The sequence below is a fragment of the Oncorhynchus tshawytscha genome, linkage group LG07, assembly GCF_018296145.1.
Source record: "Oncorhynchus tshawytscha isolate Ot180627B linkage group LG07, Otsh_v2.0, whole genome shotgun sequence".
NCBI lineage: Eukaryota > Metazoa > Chordata > Actinopteri > Salmoniformes > Salmonidae > Oncorhynchus > Oncorhynchus tshawytscha.
Genome location: NC_056435.1, coordinates 16,682,964 through 16,705,432, shown reverse-complemented (window position 1 = coordinate 16,705,432; position 22,469 = coordinate 16,682,964).

Below are 22,469 nucleotides of genomic sequence, written 5' to 3'. Positions count from 1 at the left end.
GACTGACAATCAACAGATTCTTGCAAAACCAATTAACAAATATTTTTCCCTTTATTTAACTAGGCAAGTCAGTTAAGAATAAATTCTTATTTTCAATGACGGCCTAGGAACAGTGGGTTAACTGCCTGTTCAGGGGCAGAACGACAGATTTGTTCCTTGTCAGCTCGGGGGTTTGAGCAAAAGCAACACATATCTTGGTCCATCTTAGTATGAAAAACTGTATAGTCAGTATATCTTCCACTATGTCAAAATAGTGCACTTTTCAACCACCCATTAAATCACACTTTTCCAGCCTGCTGAAGGCGTGGTGGAGTAGTAAACACCACCCCCAGCTCTCCCAGGGGCTTGAGGTGGTCTCCCACAGCTCTGCTTATGTAATGTTCTGTGGCCTCGCCGTTCCATTTCTTGACTGCCCCTGCAACACATTTAGTCATACTATATAAAACACTTAAAGTAATGTATATGAAGCATCTATGGCCACAGTTACACCTGGCACTTAAATGTGACTTCTGTCATCTGATCACTCCAAGCTGCATTAGGTTCAGACCTACCGGGATGGGCATTTGACAGTCTGTAAGCAGTCAGGCCATCAAATATGCACAAGCAATGTAATGAGGTGGGGGAATAGTAAATTCTACACATTTGACCTTCATAATATCAAAGAACAAATGTGTCTGTCTGAGGGGAAATTAACTTTCATACAGCCAAAAGCGGTGAGAAATTACACCAATATCAGTGGACAATTTGCACTAATGTAAATAAACATAGATGTTACGAATCCCTTTGGCCCTACAGTCTAGGGGGAATGGAAACAAGACCCGTAACATAACTCAAGCAAATCATAATAGTGAAAAAACCACAGACAACTTAAATCTACCATCAAACACTCATGGGTTGTTTTAAACACACGGTAAAGGGTGGCAGGAAAAGGGGCTGAGCTGAACCCAAGGAAAGAAATAATAAAATATCCAAAAACACCCCTAAGCTAGACTAGCCTACTCCAATACAGTTAACTAACTAACCAATAATACAGCAGGTGGTCCGCCCAGTTCTAACTAGGGTATTTAGACAAAGGTTTTCCTACAGGTAATGTATGCCCATGGGTGACTTGTCTTGGTACCCCCTTTTCCCACCAACAAACATTAAGGAAGCACAACAGTACATACTCACATAATTCCAGACAAATGTGACATGTAGGAACAAAAACCAAAAGAGAGCTCAATGCAAAGAGAGTGAGAGAGATTGAGACAGAAAGATTGAGCTCCAGAGAAAACAACTGACTGGGTTTTTAAACCAAGGGAAAGGGGATTTGATTGGGTAAGGGAAAGGGAGCAGGTGTCTTCTGATTGCCGACCCATGTGAATAGGGGAGAAGGAAAGAAAATACACACAGGATACGAGTTGTCAGTGGCCGCGTTATTATGAGAATGGCTGTAACCGTTCAACCAAATCTCCTGGTGTTTGTGCTTCAACACCCTCAGTGGCTGTCGAGGCATATCAGTCCCCACCGCGTCCGCGTGTGGAAACCTCTTCGGTACCTGCAAACAGACGAGGGTATCAGTCTGTGATTTCGCAAAGTGTTTCACCAGTGGGAGTCATCGGGTCAGTTGCTGGACTGACGCCATTAGTGTCATTGTAAGGGTTGACAGTCCCCCACAAAGCGGAAGGTGTATCATCGGAAGCAGAGTATACTCTGGCATCAATGTTTTTCTTGCTGAGACGGCCGACTGGACTTCCTCCAGATGGTTCCTACGGGTGGTATTCTGCTGCATTGCAGAGTCCACTTGAGCGCTTATAGAGTACTGATTTTGGACACGTGAGTGTCACACTTGGTCCTTTCGGTCTCAAATTTATGTCATGGTTTGCAGATAGAGGTATTGAGTACGGAGCGAGAGATTCAGTGATGAGATTTCCTCCGCTTGCTTAGAAATCAATATTTCCATCTTCATCACCTGAGTTCTCTCATCATTCATTTGTTCATCGACTTCAATGAGTTCTGCTGATTTGTCATCCAACTTTGTCGTTATGTTCATTAACTGATCGTCTTTGGTCTGCAGCGTTTTGAGTAGAACCGTGTTACTCGGAGTAACGTTCAACAAAACTGCATGCATTTTATCAAGGTGAGCTCTCCTGTTTGTAGATAACTCTTCAGATTTATCTAGTTTGGCGTGAAAATCATCGTATTTAGTTTTGGCTAAATCGAGTTGTTCCTGTAGCATATGATTTTGTTCCTGTAGAAGATGATTTTGTTGAAGAGCTTGTGCTTGTTCATCGTCATACGTTTTTGCAATTACATTTAATTGTTCAATTTTCAAGCGCAGTTCCATAGCTAGCAGAATTGTTCAATTTTCTGCATTTGTCATTGGTTTCCCGGTTCTCTCCACCTGTCCCTTTATGTCTACCATTACCTATTCGTGCTTCAGCTGTGCACTGCGGAATTGGACCGATGCCAATCTCGGATGGCAAGACATCAGGGCTAGACTGGAGAGAACCTTTACGAGGTCTGCGCCTGATGGTTGATTTTGGAAAGCGTTGTTGTCTGCTTTTCCACTAATGGCATAATTAGGGTTGGTATCGCTGCTGAGGTCAGAGATCAATCCATTTATGGGTGGAGGTTCACTAATTAGCGGGCGAGTAGGGGACTCCCCCCTCTGATAGCTTGCACATTATTGGAACATTTGAAAGGAAAAATGTTATTCCTAATTTTCCAAAGTTTGGTTTTGGAATATAGTGGGAGCTGCAAAGACGCTTTTAATCTATTTATAGATGTTAATGAACCATCAGTACTGGACAGTACTGTGGAAGTTGGACGTGAATGAATTTGCAAAAGCAAATTGAATTAATCATACCTGGATAGGCTATCTGGGAATTAAACTTTAAAATAACCTGGGAAGTTGGTTCATCTAGGTTACTATTGCAAAGCTTAAAGTGTATCATTTAACTGGAAGAACCTAGAAAGGTATGTTTGACAATTTAAATAAATAAATTGAATGAGACGATAATACCCAAGCAATTGAGATTGCTGGATTATCATAAAGGTAATGTTAGGTACATTTACCACTATGGTACACTTTTCCCTCAGGCCAAAGCCATATGGGATTCCAGCTGGAGGCGGGACTGATTGATTGTGATTTGCAGAAGCAGATTTTACTGATTGGATCAAATTTAATGAATAATCAAACCTGAATAGGCTAACTGGGAATTGAGCTTTAAATTAACCTGGGAAGTCGGTTCATCTAGGTTACTATTGCAAAGCGTGTCTCATTTAATTGGAAGAACCTAGAAAGGTATGTCCAACAATTTAAATTAAATAAATTGAATGAGACCCAAGCAATTGAGATTGCTGGATTATTTTAACGTGATCCACGTTTGGATTTCCAACACTTCTTTTAAGAGATGTACTTGCGATTCTTCACCACCAGTGATGCAGAATGCTGAAATCAAACGGAAGTACAAAGGCGTGGGACTTCCGTCGCGCAAGGCGGAGGAATTTAAACGGAACACAGGAAGTGAAAAATCTTCCCCCTCTGTTAGCTTAGCCTCTCGTGCCAGCTAAATCACGTTCTAAGCACAAAATAGGGTCCTCTCACCATGGAAAGGGTGGGTTCACTAGTGACATCTCACATTAAACCATTCGGCATACTTTGCTAGCGTGATGTTGACCGGAGCGACACGGTACATAATACGGATATGCAGAAATACAGAAATACTTTAGCTCGAACGCCGAAGATCTATCCTCTAATTCCGAACCTTACTGGCTCTATGAATTAATATTGACTGACAGAAGTAGTACCGTTTGGCTTAATAACGGACTAAATCTGGAATTTATCACTCATTGCTCTGACGCTAAAAACCACTACCGGATGCGCTCTGTAGCCTCTTCAAATGGGAAAACACACACACAACCAATTTGAATGTATACAAAGCAGTCTGTTTGTACAATTCTGTTTGCACAATTGATATATAGAATTAGACTTTGCTGTGGAATTCTATCTTAGATTCCTCACACGGGGCACCATAAATGGCTTGTCTTTACTATCATTAAATTGAAAACTTATAGTTTTTATTAAAGATTCTCTGTAATTAGTATTACGAGATCAACTGATTAATCATGTAACTGTAATTAACTAGGAAGTCGGGGCACCAAGGAAAAATATTCAGATTACAAAGTTATCATTTCCTAAAATAACTTTTCAGATATTTTATCTGATCAGTTAGTCTTCGAATTAATGAATTATTTACTTTATCTCACGTTAGTTTCAGTCCAAACGTCGTAAATTGTTGATAATCTGCACGAACCCAGTCTTCACTATGAGTCATCCATACATCAATTGTCATAAATCATTTATTTATTACTAACTAAGTAATTCACAGAAATGCATAAAGAAACAAACAAACAAGGTAAATGTGGTTACAAGAAATGATAGGGGAATGTGCCCTAGTGGGCTAAACCGGCATCGCGGCTTGTTAGACAAAAGGAGAAGTGGGGGTCGACTAAGAAGTCACTACAGAGTGATAATTATAACAATTGAAATACTAATCCTTTGCACATGAACACTCACTCATTTGGGAACAATTGCAATCAATATATATATTTACGCTCAGTGTGTCGTCTTGATCGCTGGTGAAACGTTTGTTTCTTTTGGAGAGTTTCGTCCTCTCTCTGTCTTGGTTAGAGGGGATAGTTCAAAGTGACATTCATTCATTTGTTATAGAATGGTTGTTTTGGCGGTTGTCGTTCTTCGCGTTCAATGGTACCGAATTCCTAGCTGCAGACTAGTAATTAATATCAAAGACTTGTTCTTATTCTGTCGGTATCGATAGTCTAAGAGTTTAACCACGTGCTATCGTTAAAAGATTCAGCAATGGTCTACAACCTTTGTCCTCTCCTAATGGAGAAAAACATGGTCTGGTGATAATTTCTCAAAGTTGAGTTTTATTCGGAATTGCAGAAAAGAGCTGTCCCAGGACCCCTGACCCTAACCGGGCTCAGGGGCGGTCCTCTGATTTAGTTAACTCCAATTCGCTTTTTGAGTTTTCCTTCATTAAACAGTCCAAAATCACATTGTAAAATTGTGTAAACAGTATCATACTCACTCATTCATCTTATACAACAATTAGATATCTGAGGCTATTATATAGACAGCATTATGGTAATGTGGCCACACCGTCTCCCTTGAGCTTCCCCAAGTTGTAACAAATGGACCAGTTCGTAGCTGGATTCTTCACCGATCTTTTATACTTTCTCCGGAACATGAAATTTGTTCATACCTCAAGTTCTGTGAGGTGGTAGAAATTCCTTTGTTCTCTTTGAAAATGTACTCTATAATGTGTGTCCATGAGGAGATCCTCAGGAATTTACGACGTCTCTCTGACCACAGCAGCCTAGTTGAAGGAGGAAAAGGGGGATGGGCTTTCTGTACCCAAAGAGGGCGTCATGACAAAAGTGAGAGGATGTTTACTTTTTTGCTGAGTTTATGTCCCATAATTTTGTTGGACAAGTTTGCTTACCACCAAAAGAAAACAACTTCCATTTCACATAATAATCAACGACAATGCTTCACCTTCTACAATATAAACATGGTGTCGACTGGCTGTCAACAATTAGCTTCTAGAACACTCATCTTCCTAAAACTCACTAGCTTCTAGATCTCTCGTCTACCTAAAACTCACTAACTTCTAGAACTCTCGTCTTCCTAAAACTCACTAGCTTCTAGAACTCTCGTCTTCCTAAAACTCACTAGCTTCTAGAACTCTTATCCCCTTAGAACGAGTCCAAACAAAACTCATCTCCAATACAGAAAAAAGTGTAAAAATAAATTGTGATCCATGGAAACGCACTGGCTTAACGCATAACACAAATATTTTTGACTGCCAAACATTGAGACAATCAGCAACCAAGTTGTCCTTACCACAGACATGTCTGATTTCAAGAGGAAACTCCTGCAATATCCGTAGTAACTTTCCACCTCACTGCAGAGCTTCTCTCTCTCTTCTCAGGGTTCACTCGATAGGCATGTTGTTGGATCGGGGCCCAGTCCCCAATGTCATGCACTAGTACATTTGGGTTGGCATATCTGAGAATTAACCCTGATATTATAAAAGCAGGATAACAATGCCAATATAATTGTACACAAAAATGGTCAGTTGGTTGCATAAATAATTATTACTTAATGTTACATGAATTGTAAATATAAAATATCAAAAGCAAATGTACACCCCTTTGTTAATATGTAGTGGCAATAATTCACTTAGTGGTGAGGCATGGAATAATAAAACATGTATTTTTTGTCAGGCTGAATGTTTGAAATATGAGGTGATTTGAGTCATGCTTCTTCAGTAGTGGAATAAAGACAATTAGCACATGAGTGTTGTCAAGAAATGCTGGAGTGATGTTGGATTGTTAATAAAAATTGATTATAGACCAATGTATTATACTGTGTCCATGTGTTTTGTGTCACGGCCTCTCTGCAGTGCAGGGGCGGTTCCTCCTGCAGGCAGAGGAGGGTCGTTAGTGATTGGAGTCACCTGGGCTCAGGGTATTTAAACCGCTTCACTAATCACTCATCTCTCTCTCTCTGCTCCTCCAGGTATGATCCTGTTTTGTTTGTTCCTTTGCAGTTTTGCATAGTTTTCCACTCAGTCATTCACACACACACACAGATTCACGCATCCCTGCACTTCACATACACCTTACATTATGATACTTTCACACCTCATTCCTTTTTCTTTGTTTAAAGTTAATAGTTTGTTTTACAATAAAGAACCTTTTTGATTGGCCTATACCTGTTGTTCGTGTCCCCTCATTGTTGCCACAGGCTATGAGCCGGCCTGTGACAATAGGCTGCAAGTACCTTGAAATTAAGTTGTTTTAAAGTCATTGAAAAAAAAGACCCAAAACAATATTTTCAACTTTCACATTCAACTACAACTGAACGCATATTGGACGTTGGGTATAGCCTTCTTTTCAATGTCTTTCCAATTACATGTTTTTTCTTACAAGTTTCCAAATCAATAACTGTCACAATAATTTCTAGTTCCAATGATATTAACTCAAAACTCACTATATACTTTGACCAATTCCCCAGGGGTTGTAAAGCCCTGGTTAATAGAAGAATTTGACAAAGTCCCAGAATTTCTGCAAAAGGTAAGTTCTTTATTCAGAGAGCTCTGAAAATCATACAAGCACATAGCCTTTTAGACCTCACATTTGGTCATATAAATGCCCCTCTTCGCAAACACTGTCAATGCTGTTCACAAGTCGTCTCCAACACATACATTGCTTATCGTATCCTGCAACATGTTACATAATCTACTGCAAGCCTAACGGTTTCTCCCCTCCCTGGGTGGGGAGACCTCCTTCCTGTTATCAGTTTCACAGTGGTCACAAGTTGCCTGTCACAAGCTGTCTGTTAACAGTTCCTATTTTCCTTGAATGTCTCACTTGAATTGCTAAATAGTAAAATCTTAATTTGTCCTATGCACACACATTAGAGAATTACAGTCTATTAATTCTTTACACAGTTATACGTTTCAGGGCGGAATCCTTTAGTCAATACCTTAAACATATAAATTCCATTCTCAATAACCAATATGCAGAAACAGTTTGTGGTATATTGAAAGCCTAAACATAAAATGTGCTATATACACAAACATCTGCCACAATAATCATATTACTTGAATTTTTCTTAAACAAGCACCTTCATGAACTGCACAAGCACCAGAAGCGCTGTTGTTTTGACAAGTTGCAATAAACCACTGATATCGATTAGGGGGGAAATCAGGTTGCATGTGATGTTGAAACGAACACAACTAAAAAAACAAATGGAAATGGGAGATATATTTCACCTCACTGGTTAGAGGACAACCTGCAGAAGACAGTCAGCTACATTTTGGAGTGATGCATTTAAATTTAGGGGTCACTAAACAAAGGAACACAACACTTATTTGTCATCACTCATGGATATCATGTTGAAACCAACTGTGCGATAGGGGGGAGATGAGGTTGCACGTCCTGTTAAAACTAACAGCTCAGAAACCACACATAATCTGGGAATAATGTGTACATCACTGGTTAGAGAACAAATTGTAGAAAACAGCTAGCTATATTTTGAAGTGTTGCATTTTGATTCAAGTGGGTCACCAACGTAGTGAAAAGCTAGCTACATTTTGATGTGTTGCATTTTGATTCAAGTGGGTCACCAACGTGGTAAGTGTAACACAGCTCTTTTTGTGTTAGTCACTTTTTGTTAAATCACATAAATAGTACTCTTCCATTTCAGAGCCTGGATTATCCCCCTGAGGCTAATATCCATATCATGCTGAAATCAATAGAACAGGGGGCAAACGTTTAGGGTTCTACATTGTGACATCATTAAAATACTCCTTCTACAATGTTAAAACATTCTACATTGTGACATGATTTCATTGATATCATGAAACAACTCCTTCATGTATTTTCTGCTGTTTGATCAGATAACTTTTATCAGAGTATCTCTTCCCACATTGAACACAGCTAAAAGGGTTCTCTCCTGTGTGTCTCCGCTGGTGTATAGTCAGATAGCTAGATGTAGTAAAACTCTTCCCACAGTGATCACAGCTATAAGATTTCACTCCGGTGTGTGTTCTCTGGTGTACAACAAGATCGCTAGAACTAGTACAAATGTTCCCACATTGATCACAGCTATAAGGATTCTCTCCTGTGTGTGTTCTCTGGTGTGATATCAGGCGGGTTGACAGAGTAAAACTCTTCCCACAGTCAGAACAGCAGTAAGGTTTCTCTCCCCTGTGATTTCTCAGGTGTATTTTAAGTTCTGATGAAGATTTTAAACATTTCCCACAATCAGAACAGCAGTGAGATCTCTTCCTTGTAGATCTACACCGGTGTTTCTTGAGGTGTGGAGAGACTCTTCTCTAACCTGTCAACATCATGATGTTGTTGAGGCTCCCCAGAGGATCCACGGTAGTTCTGTCTCTCTCCTGTGTGAACAACAAAGTCAGACAGATGGTTAAAGGCCCACAACAGCAAAAATCCACTGTAAAAGTGATGCCAACAGCGTAGCTATGATGTTGTACAACAATTGACAACTGCAATGAATGTAATAATTATTTGACATTTGTCTTAAAATGAGCAAGAATAGTCATATTGTCTTGTTTTCACATTAGTAGTAACATCAAAGATTGTAGACTAGAAATAAGTTATTCATGTCGTTGAAACTCTAAGCAGTGTGCCAGATGACTTTTGTTCTCCAAAATAGGCCCTTTCTGTGTTTGCTAAAATTGTAGCATGAGGGCGATAAACACACAATTTGATTGCAGAAACACCTCCCTGCTAATGAGGAAACCGATAGTTATGGATGTAATATATCTGCCTGGAGCAAAAACGGTGAGCAAAGATTTTAGTTTTTTTACAATGTATTCTAAGTGTGAATTGGGGAAAACTCAGGGGAGTAACCTCCATTTCCAGGTTGCTTATGAGTGCATTTCTCATATAATTGTAAGGCTCGTTTGAATGTCCTGCTTAATATAATGTTTGTGTCATCATTGCAAATCAACCGCTTTGTACTTATAAAAAACACTTCAACCAGTGAAATGCTCTTTGGCTAGCTTTTCCATCAGCCTGACAATGAGGGATTGTTCATGGTTTGCCAAATTGGCCCATAACTTCACCTAACAACAAAATAAAGGAAAATAACTCTGTGTTGTACAATATCCTATCCATCAAGGAACAGTTCTCTACACATTATGACCAAAGTAGGGATGTTGGATCCAACGTGGAGCACGGCATAACTGTCTTTACCAGAGTAATGAATGAAGAAGCACTTTGGTTGTTGTTGCATATCGTGATGTTTGTCATGCGACTGTCATTCAGAAAAGGATTTCCTGGATCAGCTGATGATAGTTGAACATGTGACTAAAATAAAGTTACGATATTTTTTTCACCTTTATTTAACCAGGCAGGCAAGTTGAGAACAAGTTCTCATTTACAAATGCGACCTGGCCAAGATCAAGTAAAGCAGTGCGATAAAAACAACACAGAGTTACACGTGGATTAAACAAACGAACAGTCAATAACACAATAGAAAAATCTATATAGTGTGTGCAAATGGAGTACGGAGGTAAGGCAAAAAATAGGCCATAGTGGTGAAGTAATTACAATTTAGCAAATTAACACAGGAGAGATAGATGTGCAAATAGAAATACTGGTGTGCAAAAGAGCAAAAAAAAACATGGGGATGAGGTAGGTAGTTGGATGGGCTATTTACAGATGGGCTGTGTACAGCTGCAACGATCGGTAAGCTGCTCAGATAGCTGATGCTTAAAGTTAGTGAGGGAGATATAAGTCTCCAACTTCAGCGATTTTTGCAATTCGTTCCAGTCATTGGCAGCAGAGAACTGGAAGGAGGTGTTGGCTTTGGGGATGACCAGTAAGATATACCTGCTGGAGTGCGTGCTATGGGTGGGTGTTGCTATGGTAACCAGTGAGCTGAGTTAAGGCGGAGCTTTACCTAGCAAATACTTATAGATGACCTGGAATAGATGACCTGGAGCCAGTGGGTTTGGCGACGAATATGTAGCGAGGGCCAGCCGACAAGACAGGTCACAGTGGTGGGTGGAATATGGGGCTTTAGTAAAAAAACGGACGGCACTGTGATAAACTGCATCCAGTTTGCTGAGTAGAGTATTGGAAGCTATTTTGTAGATGACATCGCCGAAGTCGAGGATCGGTAGGATAGTCAGTATTACTAGGGTAAGTTTGGCGGCGTGAGTGAAGGAGGCTTTGTTGCGGAATAGAAAGCCGACTCTAGATTTAGATTGGAGATGTTTGATATGAGTCTGGAAGGAGAGTTTACCGTCTAGCCAGACACCTACAGTGCCTTGCGAAAGTATTCGGCCCCCTTGAACCTTGCGACCTTTTGCCACATTTTAGGCTTCAAACATAAAGATATAAAACTGTATTTTTTTGTGAAGAATCAACAACAAGTGGGACACAATCATGAAGTGGAACGACATTTATTGGATATTTCAAACTTTTTAACAAATCAAAAACTGAAAAATTGGGCGTGCAAAATTATTCAGCCCCTTTACTTTCAGTGCAGCAAACTCTCTCCAGAAGTTCAGTGAGGATCTCTGAATGATCCAATGTTGACCTAAATAACTAATGATGATAAATACAATCCACCTGTGTGTAATCAAGTCTCTGTATAAATGCACCTGCACTGTGATAGTCTCAGAGGTCCGTTAAAAGCAAACCCTAACCCAGACGATGCTGGGCCAATTGTGGGCTGCCCTATGCGACTCCAAATTACGGCCTGTTATGATACAGCCTGAATTTGAATTAGGGTCTGTCGTGACGCCTCTAGTACTGAGATGCAGTGCCTTAGACTGTTGCATTGCTCGTGTGTTTACATTACACTCAGTGTAGTACACTCAGTTATAATGGTATGGGATTCTGTGTAATCCACAGCAGATTTATGGAGAATTTTATGGAGAATTTGAAAATTGACTGGACCTGGGATAGAAATGTATAAAGTTGACATTAGCAATTTATGTTCTAGTAACTACTGTTGTTGGTTTGGCGTCAACTAAGCCTCTCTTTATATGTTACTTGCCGAATCTCAGTTTTCCATGTGGGTTTTATGCTAAAGTTCCCTCTTTCAAGTTGGTAGCTAACTGGAAAATGCATCTTCTTTAGGAGTGCTATTTTTTACCCTGTCGACTACTGATCATTCATCCACACTGTGTGTCTCATCAATGCAGGTAATTTATGACAAATGTACAAAGTACACGTTTTATAAACTCATGAACACCAGCCAGTTTTTGTCCGGTTATGTTAGTTTAGGTGTATTATACTTATTCACCCCCTGAGGGGGACATTGAGTAGTTTTTATAGGTTAATTTGATATATTTTGATAGTAAAATGGATGACAGTTTATTATGATGTAGTGAATATGAGACACGTGGAAACAATGGATTAATTAACAAAGGAATTAGTAGGAATGGTTAAATCCACTATAGGACAATACCTTTGATAGACATTTCAATTGTTTTTTTGTTCGTATTTTATACGGCAGATTCATGGAGAATTGCTGTGGGAGTGCTATTTATATCCCGTCACTACTGATCATTCATCCATACTGTGTGTGTCCCATTATTGCAGCTTTGGAAATAAATTAACTATCCATCCATTGCTCCTTCCTGTGTTGACTCACTGACTTGAGGGAGATTTTACTAGGAATTAGCTCGATATCTAGGAAGGTCACGCTAGGTTGATATCTAGCTCAAGCTTCACCTCATGCTTTTCATTAACTGTGTGATTGTGTTATCTAGTGGGAACCCGTTAGCACAGTAGGCTCTGGTGCCTTCTTGCCGTGGGCTCAAAACAAAAGAGAAAATCATACCTGCTTGCTCCTTTTTGTTTTGTCAACTTTTCGGTAGGGCTGTTACATTTGATACTGGAGCTACGAGGCATGAGTCCAAATTGCTAAACTGTAAACTTCAAAGCAGTGTGCCGATGCCTGGAAAGCCTCAATGCTTCAGGAAGTCACCACTGCCTTAGCATGATACGGTGGCAACAATTGAGCAAGACAAAGGAGATGATCGTGGACGACAGGAAAAGGAGGGCCGAACAGGCCCACATTAACATCGACAGTTTCAAATTCCTTGGTGTCCACATCATCAACAAACGTTTGTGGTCCAAAAACACCAAGACAGTCGTGCAGAGGGCATGACAACACCTTCTCCCCCTCAGGAGACTGAAAAGATTTGGCATGGGTCCCCAGATCCTCATAAAATCCTACAGCTGCACCTTCGAGAGCATACTGGAGTCGCCTCTTCACTGTTGACGTTGAGACTGGTGTTTGCGGGTAATATGAGGCCTATGTTTCTCAAATGAGACACTCTGCTTTTCTTTCAAACACAAGGACATTTTTCTATGTGACCCCAAACTTTTGAACGGTAGTGTATACAGTACCAGTCAAAAGTTTGGACACACCTGCTCATTTAAGGTTTTTTCTTTATTTTTACTATTTTCTACATTGTAGAATAATAGTGAAGACATCAAAACTATGAAATAACACACATGGAATCCTGAAGTAACCAAAAAAGTGTTAAACAAATCAAAATATATGTTATATTCTTCAAAGTAGCCACCCTTTGCCTTGATGACAGCTTCGCACACGCTTGGCATTCTCTCAACCAGCTTCACCTGGAATGCTTTTCCAACAGTCTTGAAGGAGTTCCCACATATGCTGAGTACTTGTTGGCTGCTTTTCCTTCACTCTGCGGTCCAACTCATCCCAAACCATCTCCATTGGGTTGAGGTTGGGTGATTGTGGAGGCCAGGTCATCTGATGCAGCACCATCACTCCCCTTCTTGGTAAAATAGCCCTTACACAGCCTGGAGGTGTGTTTTGGATTGTTGTCCTGTTGAAAAACAGTGCAAACCAGATAGGATGGTGTATCGCTCCAGACTGCTGTGGTAGCCATGCTGGTTAAGTGTGCCTTGAATTCTAAATAAATCACAGACAGTGTTACCATTAAAGCACCCCCACACCACCTCCTCCATGTTTCACGGTGGGAACCACACATGTGGAGATCATACGTTCACCTACTAAAAACAATATTGTGTTTTTTACTCCATACATTTTCCCTGACTACCCAAGGTACCTGTTACATTTTGAATGCTTAGCTGGACAGGAAAATGGTCCAATTCATGGACTTACCAAGAGAACACCCCTGGTTATCACTTATCAAGAGAACATCCCTGGTTATCCCTACTGCCTCTGGTCTGGTGGACTCACTAAACATAAATGCTTTGTTTGTAAATCATGCCAGAATGTTGGAGTGTACCCCTGGCTGGCTGTAAATTATGTCTGAATGTTGGAGTGTAGCCCTGGCTGTCTGTAAATTATGTCTGAATGTTCCCCTGGCTGTCTGTAAATTATGTCTGAATGTTGGAGTGTTCCCCTGGCTGTCTGTAAATTATGTCTGAATGTTCCCCTGGCTGTCAGTAAATTATGTCTGAATGTTGGAGTGTTCCCCTGGCTGTCTGGAAATTATGTCTGAACGTTCCCCTGGCTGTCTGTAAATTATGTCTGAATGTTCCCCTGGCTGTCTGTAAATTATGTCTCAATGTTGGTGTTCCCCGGTCTGTCTGGAAATTATGTCTGAATGTTGGAGTGTTCCCCTGGCTGTCTGTAAATTATGTCTGAATGTTCCCCTGGCTGTCGGTAAATTATGTCTGAATGTTGGAGTGTAGCCCTGGCTGTCTGTAAATTATGTCTGAATGTTCCCCTGGCTGTCGGTAAATTATGTCTGAATGTTGGAGTGTAGCCCTGGCTGTCTGTAAATTATGTCTGAATGTTCCCCTGGCTGTCTGTAAATTATGTCTGAATGTTCCCCTGGCTGTCTGTAAATTATGTCTGAATGTTCCCCTGGCTGTCTGTAAATTATGTCTGAATGTTGGTGTACCCCATGGCTGTCTGTAAATTATGTCATAATATAAGGAATGTGAAATGATATATACTTTTACATATTTTAGCAATTATATTTACTTTTGATACTTAAGTATATTTAAAACCAAATACTTTTTACTGGGTGACTTTCACTTTAGCAACTTTCTATTAAGGCATCTTTACTTTTACTCAAGTATGACAATTGGGTACTTTTCCCACCACTTTTATAACGATCCCTTGCGTCATCGAGCCATTCCTCTGGGTAACCCCACTGTCTGAAACTCATCCAGCCATTCCTCTGGGTAACTCCGCTGTGTGTAACACTCATCCAGCCATTCCTCTGGGTAACTCCGCTGCCCGAAACGCACATCCAGTCAGCATGTTTGTGTTGGTCACTCTTTGTACTTCAAATCCTGTGTATGCGACTGCATTGGCTGATGGGGAGACTCTTTTTTTAGGGGTGAAGGGTGGAAGCTGTCTCAGTGTAACAGAGAATACCTGTCCATTCATAATTCGATGCAATTGTTTTTATACTAATCTTACATTCCATGCACTACTTTGACATAGTGGAAGATATATTGAATTTATACTGTTTTTCATACTAAGATGGTGAAGGATAAGTTGGTTTAGCAAGAGTCTGTTGATTGGTCAGTCATTGGGTTCATGTATTTTGAAATATGTTAAAATCAAGCTTTATTTATACAGCACATTTCAGACATGGATGCAACACTGACTTCACAGGAAAATAAACAGAACTATTTAGTACACAACAAACATGAGGATAACAATCAGAAGACTAACAACAAAGACTAATGAGCACCCTAAGGAAATTATATTGGATGCAATATCCAACCAAAAATACAAGCTTGTTTTTTAGGAGGGGCTCTGAAAGACACTATGGGGGTGTCCACTGAAAGTTGACTCGTAACTGGGACGTAAAAGACACCCACCACATCTGCCCAAGAAGAGGCAAATAAAAGAAAAACCCACAACAAACGTAAAGACAGGAAGCAAAACAAAAAGGTGGTGGTTAAAATAATTTATTACAATCAATACCATTCATACTGTTACAAAATCATAATTCTCATTCATTCTTAATAAAATTCTATTTACAAAAACATCAAACAAAAACAAACCTCAGGGGAGCATCGTCCCTCCCAGTCATACCTAACCAATACCTAACCCTTTCCCTATCTCCCCTTCCCTAATCTATCCCCTTACCAAACTCACTCTAACACTCCCAGCCCTAAACCCCCTTTCCACCTCTCCCGTGCCGCATGCTTCCCCCACTTCCTCTCCTCCCTCTTCATCCTCCCCCTCAAATCACCTTCCACCCTTCTCACTATCCCTTCCACCCCCAATCTCTCCCTGTCTTGACTAAATTCTTCCTGGCTTCCCACAGTCCCTTTTAAAGAGACTCATGAGAAGCCAGAGCAGAAACCTGTCCCTATCCGTTCCCTTTGCTCTCCCTACGCCTCTCTCTAGCCTAGCCCATGTCAAAACAAAATCACTCCTAACCACACCTAGCATCACCCATTCCCTAGCCCATACTAGTCCGGCAAAGGCACAGTCCCAGAAGGCATGGCGCACAGTCTCCTCCCTGCCACAAGCAGATCTTGGACAGGTGGGGGATCGCACCAAACTATACCGGTACAAGATGGAAAGTACCGGCAAACGCTTATGAAGGCTCAACCAATTCAGGTCCTTGAGCCCGTTGTCCAGGCCCCGCGCCTGCACTCCCTCCCAGACCACTGACGAGATGCCCGCTACGGGCGCAGGACTCCCTGCCTGCCTGACCTCCTCGTACAGGTGCCTGTGGTCTAAACCTACTCGGGCAACTTCAACCTCGGGGTGCGCACGCAGCAAATTGGCCGCATGACCAAAGTGCCACGGCAGCTGTTCCGCCCGAGGACCCGTGTTAGACCACACCATTACGCTTCTCACCTGATACGAGAAGAACACCCGCAGGAGGTAACCGGACGGGTGTATCACTGGCTGAGCAAGCTCCGCTAACAAGAAAGAAACAAAAATTGAGTCCAGCTTGAGGGGGAAATGTGGTACCCCCCTACCTCCCTCCCCGATGGGACAGATCATGCGTTCCCTGGCGACCCACTCGCACCTGCCACTCCACATAAACTGAAACACAAGCCTGACCTCCTCAGACAAGCCGGCAATGGGTAGATATATGCCAAATACAAAAGAGACGGCAACACATCCACCTTTAGGACCAGGACTTTGCCCATAAAAGACAAATACCTAGCCTTCCACATTGCTAGCTTCCTCTGTACCACTGCGATACGCATGTTCCAGTTTAGCGTCGCTGAGCCGGAGGTCTCAAAATGAACCCCGAGAATCCTCAGGGCACCTTCACAGAGAGATAACCCCCCAGGCACATCCGTTCTACCGCGCCATCTTCCGAAAAACTTGACGGAAGACTTTGCATGGTTCAGAACTGCTCCCGACGCCCGGGTGAAATCCCCAAAGATGGCAAGGGACCTTGTCAGGCACGAGTCCTTGCACAACAGCAAGGAAGTGTCGTCGGCGTACTGCGTCATCTTAACACGCAGCCCACCACTTCCAGGGATCAACAAGCCTTCCACCCCTGTGTCTGCCCTAATGGCAGCCCCCAGAGGCTCCATGTACAGAACGAAGAGGAGAGCCGAGAGTGGGCATCCCTGCCTGACCCCAGACGAGAGGTCAAAACGTCACCTAAGTGACTATTTACACTAACTCGACACCCCGCTCCGACATATAAAGTACGGATCCATCCTATAAACTTCTCCCCAAATCCTAATCTACCTAACACCCTGAATAGAAAAGATCTATTCACGCGATCAAAAGCTTTCGCCTGATCTAGCGCTGCTACCATTAAAGGCAGCCCTCTATCTTCAACCCAAGCGATGGAATCCCTGATCAACTGTAGGTTCCATCTTATAGAGCGGCCCCTCTACCCCGCACGTCTGATCCTCGTGGACGACGTAGGGAAGGGCTGTGCGCAACCGGTCTGCTAAAACCTTTGCAAGAATCTTGTAATCTACGCACAGCATGGTCAATGGCCGCCAGTTGCCAAGGTCAGTTGCTTCCCCCTTCTTATAAAGAAGTGACAGCACACCAACAGCCATTGATCCCCCCGGGACCCCTGTCTCAAGGATGGCCTTCAAGACTTCGAGAACCACTGGTCCAAGTATACCCCAAAACTTAAGGTAAAACTCAGCCGGCAGCCCATCCATCCCAGGCACCTTCCCTTTTCCCATCCTCCTAAGAGCTCTCAACCTCTTCTAGTGAGATCTGGGCCTCCATCACGTCTCTAATGTCCTCTGGCAACCGCCGGGACAAGTGTTCTAAAACACGTTTCCCTGCTCTACATCTATTTCCCGTTCCTTAAATAAACCTTGGAAATGATCAGTTGTCACCCTGACCATTTCCTCTGGTTTACTTACTATACTACCATTTTCTTCCCTAACTCCATGCATTACCTTCCTACTCTGCCTGGCCCTAACCGACTTAAAGAACATAGCGGAACAAGTCTCATCATGTTCTAGAAAGCCACTATGCGCACGCTCCAGGAAAGCTCGAGCCTTCTGCTCCTGCAGCTCCCTGAGCTGCGCCTTTAGGGCTGCGAATCTCTCCCAGTCAATCGACCCGCCGAGGTTGCCTGCCTCGTACTCGAGTTCAATTAACCTTTGGATACGATCCACCTCCCTCCTTTCCTCCCTTTTTTTCCTTCTACAATATCCTATTATAAAAGCCCTAATCCTCACCTTAACTAAATCCCACCACTCTAACACCCCCTCGCACATGGACCGGAGGCCGTCAAGCCTCCGAAAGAAACAAAAAAATGCGTCAACGAAAGCCTGCTCCTCCAGTATATCCCGATCTAACTTCCAGTACCCCCTACCGAAGAGGGAGACTGGCGACCCCACCTGCAGGAACACCCCGTCGTGATCCGTGAAGAAAACAGGCAACAGCCGCCCAGACAACTGACCCAAAGACCTGGATACAAAAATGTAGTCGAGCCTCCGCGCAACCCCCCTGGAGTTGCGCCATGTAGGACCGACCATAGCCGGAGTAGTGTGCAGGCCACCATCAACCAGACCATGGCAAGCCATTAGCCCAGAGATGGCACCTGCACTGCTATCACCGCCTACCCCTAAATCTATATTCAAGTCTCCTCCTATCACCAAGTGCCTGTTTGTAACACACAGGGGCGCCAGACAGTCCACCATCTCCCTCCTGTCTGCCGCCACCTGTGGCCCATACACCCCAATTAACCTATATCTAGCTTCTCTAAACGTAACATCTATCCCCAAAACTCTACCCTGCATTATTACAAAAGTGTTCTCTATTTTAACCTCTCTATGCCCACACAAAATCCCTACTCCTGTTGAGTGCACCCCTCCTATGCCCCAAAAAGATTCCCCCTTATCCCACTCCCTCTTAAATCTACACACATCCCCACCATCCCTCAGGTGAACCTCCTGTAAAAAAACAGAAATCAAACCCCACACCCTCTAAATAACAAAACACCGCCCTCCTTTTAACATTATTCCTTAACCCCTAACATTTAGACTAAAAAAGAAACAGAACTATTCATTTAATTATTAACAACAAATAAAACCCCAAAAACCAAAAAAAAAAAAAACAGGAGACTCACCCGATGCTCCCTGGTCCATCTCCACTGGCGGGGACGTCCTCTCCTCTCCTGACGCCCCCCGTCCTCCATCCCAACCCATGACCCAGGCAGTGTGTTGGGTCCTCCCTCCCCACCCACCATCCCCCCTCCCCTGTTTGCCTCGGGGCTGCATGTAGGGGACCCCACCTCCTCAAACAGGAGTTGGGATCCCTCTAGCAAACAGCCCACCGACCCCTCACTGGAGTCATCCACTAAAATGCAAGGGGCTGAGGCAAACCGGGAGGACAAAATACCCTCCCCCCCCCCGCCACTCTCTTAGCCCCCCCCTCCCCTCCACACCCCCTCCCTCTCACTTCCTGCCAAGCTCCCCCTCTTCATCCCTTTCTTCTTTGGTGAAGGAGGTAGCGGGGAGACACAACGTCCCATCCCCGCTAACTCCTCCACCAAATCCCTCATTTCGACCTCGAGGAAGCCTGGCAGGCTGTCCCCCACTCCTTCCCCCATCTCCCTCCCCTCCCACCCCTCCCCTCCCAACTCCACTCCTCCCTCCTTCTCCGTCACTGTCCCCCGTTCCTTCTTCCACTCCTTCTCGTACCACTGTCCCCTTCTCCCTCTTCTCAGCTCCTCCACGTTCTTCCACCTTCTTTTTAATCTCTCCTTCTTCTTCCTTCTTTCCATCTTCTCTCCTCTTTCTTTTCGCCTCTTCCTTCTTCCCTTCTTCGTCCTTCTCCGTCCTTTCCCCTGTGCCATCCGTACAATCCGCATGCGTCCTCTCTTTCCTCCCCCCATCCCCCGCACCCCCCCAGCTGCAGACGCGTATGACCTGTGACGAGCCGGGCAATCACGCCACAGGTGTACTTTCGAGCCACACCCGTGGCAAGCCTTGGGCTCGTCACACTCCTTGGCCTCGTGCTCTTCCGACCCACAAAAACGACATTTCTTGGCGCTGCACGAGGCCAGGATATGGCCGTAGGCCATACAACGCCTGCAGAACGGGGGCTGACGTGCATAGTAGAGTGTTCCCCTGTCAGCCCCCAGGGAGAACATCGCTGGAGGATGGAGGTAGCCATCCACACTCTTCGGGGACTCCCTGAGTAATGCCTGGAACCCTCTCCTCCCATTCCAGAAACCCAGGGAGTCCCTGAGGTACCTCGCTGAGGAGACATTGTCCATGTACCTCCCCAGAAAGGCCCTCACCTCTTCATCTTTCACATGCGGATTGTACATGGTTACGGTGACCACCCTGAAGTTGTTCTTCGCCAGGCTGGTCACCGCATAATGGCACAGGGGTCCCGTTTTCTCCGCTTCCTTTGCCATCTTCAATACTTCATCATGTTTCTCCTCTTTGTGAAACGTCACATCGAAAGCCTTCTCATTCGGGTTCCCTTGAAGGCAGAGTACTTCCTTCACCTCTATCCTTAGGCATCCCATCAATATAGTCCTTCCAAAAGTTTCCCTGCCCCAAGGTTCCATCTCCTTTTCAGTCCATGAAAATCTTACGGTATTTGCTATACCAATCCCCGGAACCGACCAGGTTTGCTTGTTTGTATTCATTTTCAAAAAAAAAGGCTCTCTTCAGAAATAAGCTTCAAACTGAAAAGAAAGCATCTTTAACCAAAAAGGTGGAGCAACTAAAGGTGCTGACTCTCCACATCTATCAAGACAACTGGAGCACTGGGCCAGACACTCTTAAATAGAACCTGAACCAACTCAGGTGAAACACCTTCCCACTAACGAGATGGACAAGCCAGCACAGGTGTAACACATACTGACTAACGAGGTGACACCAATCAGTGCGTCCTACGTGCTAACGAGCTAGACGTGCTAATGAGCTATAGGTGCTAAAGTCTTCAAAACTTAAATGGAAAAACCAAACTAAATATATATATATTTCTGTAATTTTTTGCTTCTAGAACTCGTCCCCTTGAAAAGAGCCCAAACAAAAATAATCTCCAACATGGAAAAACATGTCAAAATAAATTGGGATCCATGGTAACTAGGTGTCTGGCTAGACGGTAAACTCTAAACTAAAAAATAGCACTCCTAAATAAGATGCATTTTCCAGTTAGCTACCAACTTGAAAGAGGGAACTTTAGCATAAAACCCACATGGAAAACTGAGATTCGGCAAGTAACATATAAAGAGAGGCTTAGTTGACGCCAAACCAACAACAGTAGTTACTAGAACATAAATTGCTAATGTCAACTTTATACATTTCTATCCCAGGTCCAGTCAATTTTCAAATTCTCCATAAAATTCTCCATAAATCTGCTGTGGATTACACAGAATCCCATACCATTATAACTGAGTGTACTACACTGAGTGTAATGTAAACACACGAGCAACGCAACAGTCTAAGGCACTGCATCTCAGTACTAGAGGCGTCACGACAGACCCTAATTCAAATTCAGGCTGTATCATAACAGGCCGTAATTTGGAGTCGCATAGGGCAGCCCACAATTGGCCCAGCATCGTCTGGGTTAGGGTTTGCTTTTAACGGACCTCTGAGACTATCACAGTGCAGGTGCATTTATACAGAGACTTGATTACACACAGGTGGATTGTATTTATCATCATTAGTCATTTAGGTCAACATTGGATCATTCAGAGATCCTCACTGAACTTCTGGAGAGAGTTTGCTGCACTGAAAGTAAAGGGGCTGAATAATTTTGCACGCCCAATTTTTCAGTTTTTGATTTGTTAAAAAAGTTTGAAATATCCAATAAATGTCGTTCCACTTCATGATTGTGTCCCACTTGTTGTTGATTCTTCACAAAAAAATACAGTTTTATATCTTTATGTTTGAAGCCTGAAATGTGGCAAAAGGTCGCAAGGTTCAAGGGGGCCGAATACTTTCGCAAGGCACTGTAGGTGTCTGGCTAGACGGTAAACTCTCCTTCCAGACTCATATCAAACATCTCCAATCTAAATCTAGAGTCGGCTTTCTATTCCGCAACAAAGCCTCCTTCACTCACGCCGCCAAACTTACCCTAGTAATACTGACTATCCTACCGATCCTCGACTTCGGCGATGTCATCTACAAAATAGCTTCCAATACTCTACTCAGCAAACTGGATGCAGTTTATCACAGTGCCGTCCGTTTTTTCACTAAAGCCCCATATTCCACCCACCACTGTGACCTGTCTTGTCGGCTGGCCCTCGCTACATATTCGTCGCCAAACCCACTGGCTCCAGGTCATCTATAAGTATTTGCTAGGTAAAGCTCCGCCTTAACTCAGCTCACTAGTAACCATAGCAACACCCACCCATAGCACACACTCCAGCAGGTATATCTTACTGGTCATCCCCAAAGCCAACACCTCCTTCCAGTTCTCTGCTGCCAATGACTGGAACGAATTGCAAAAATCGCTGAAGTTGGAG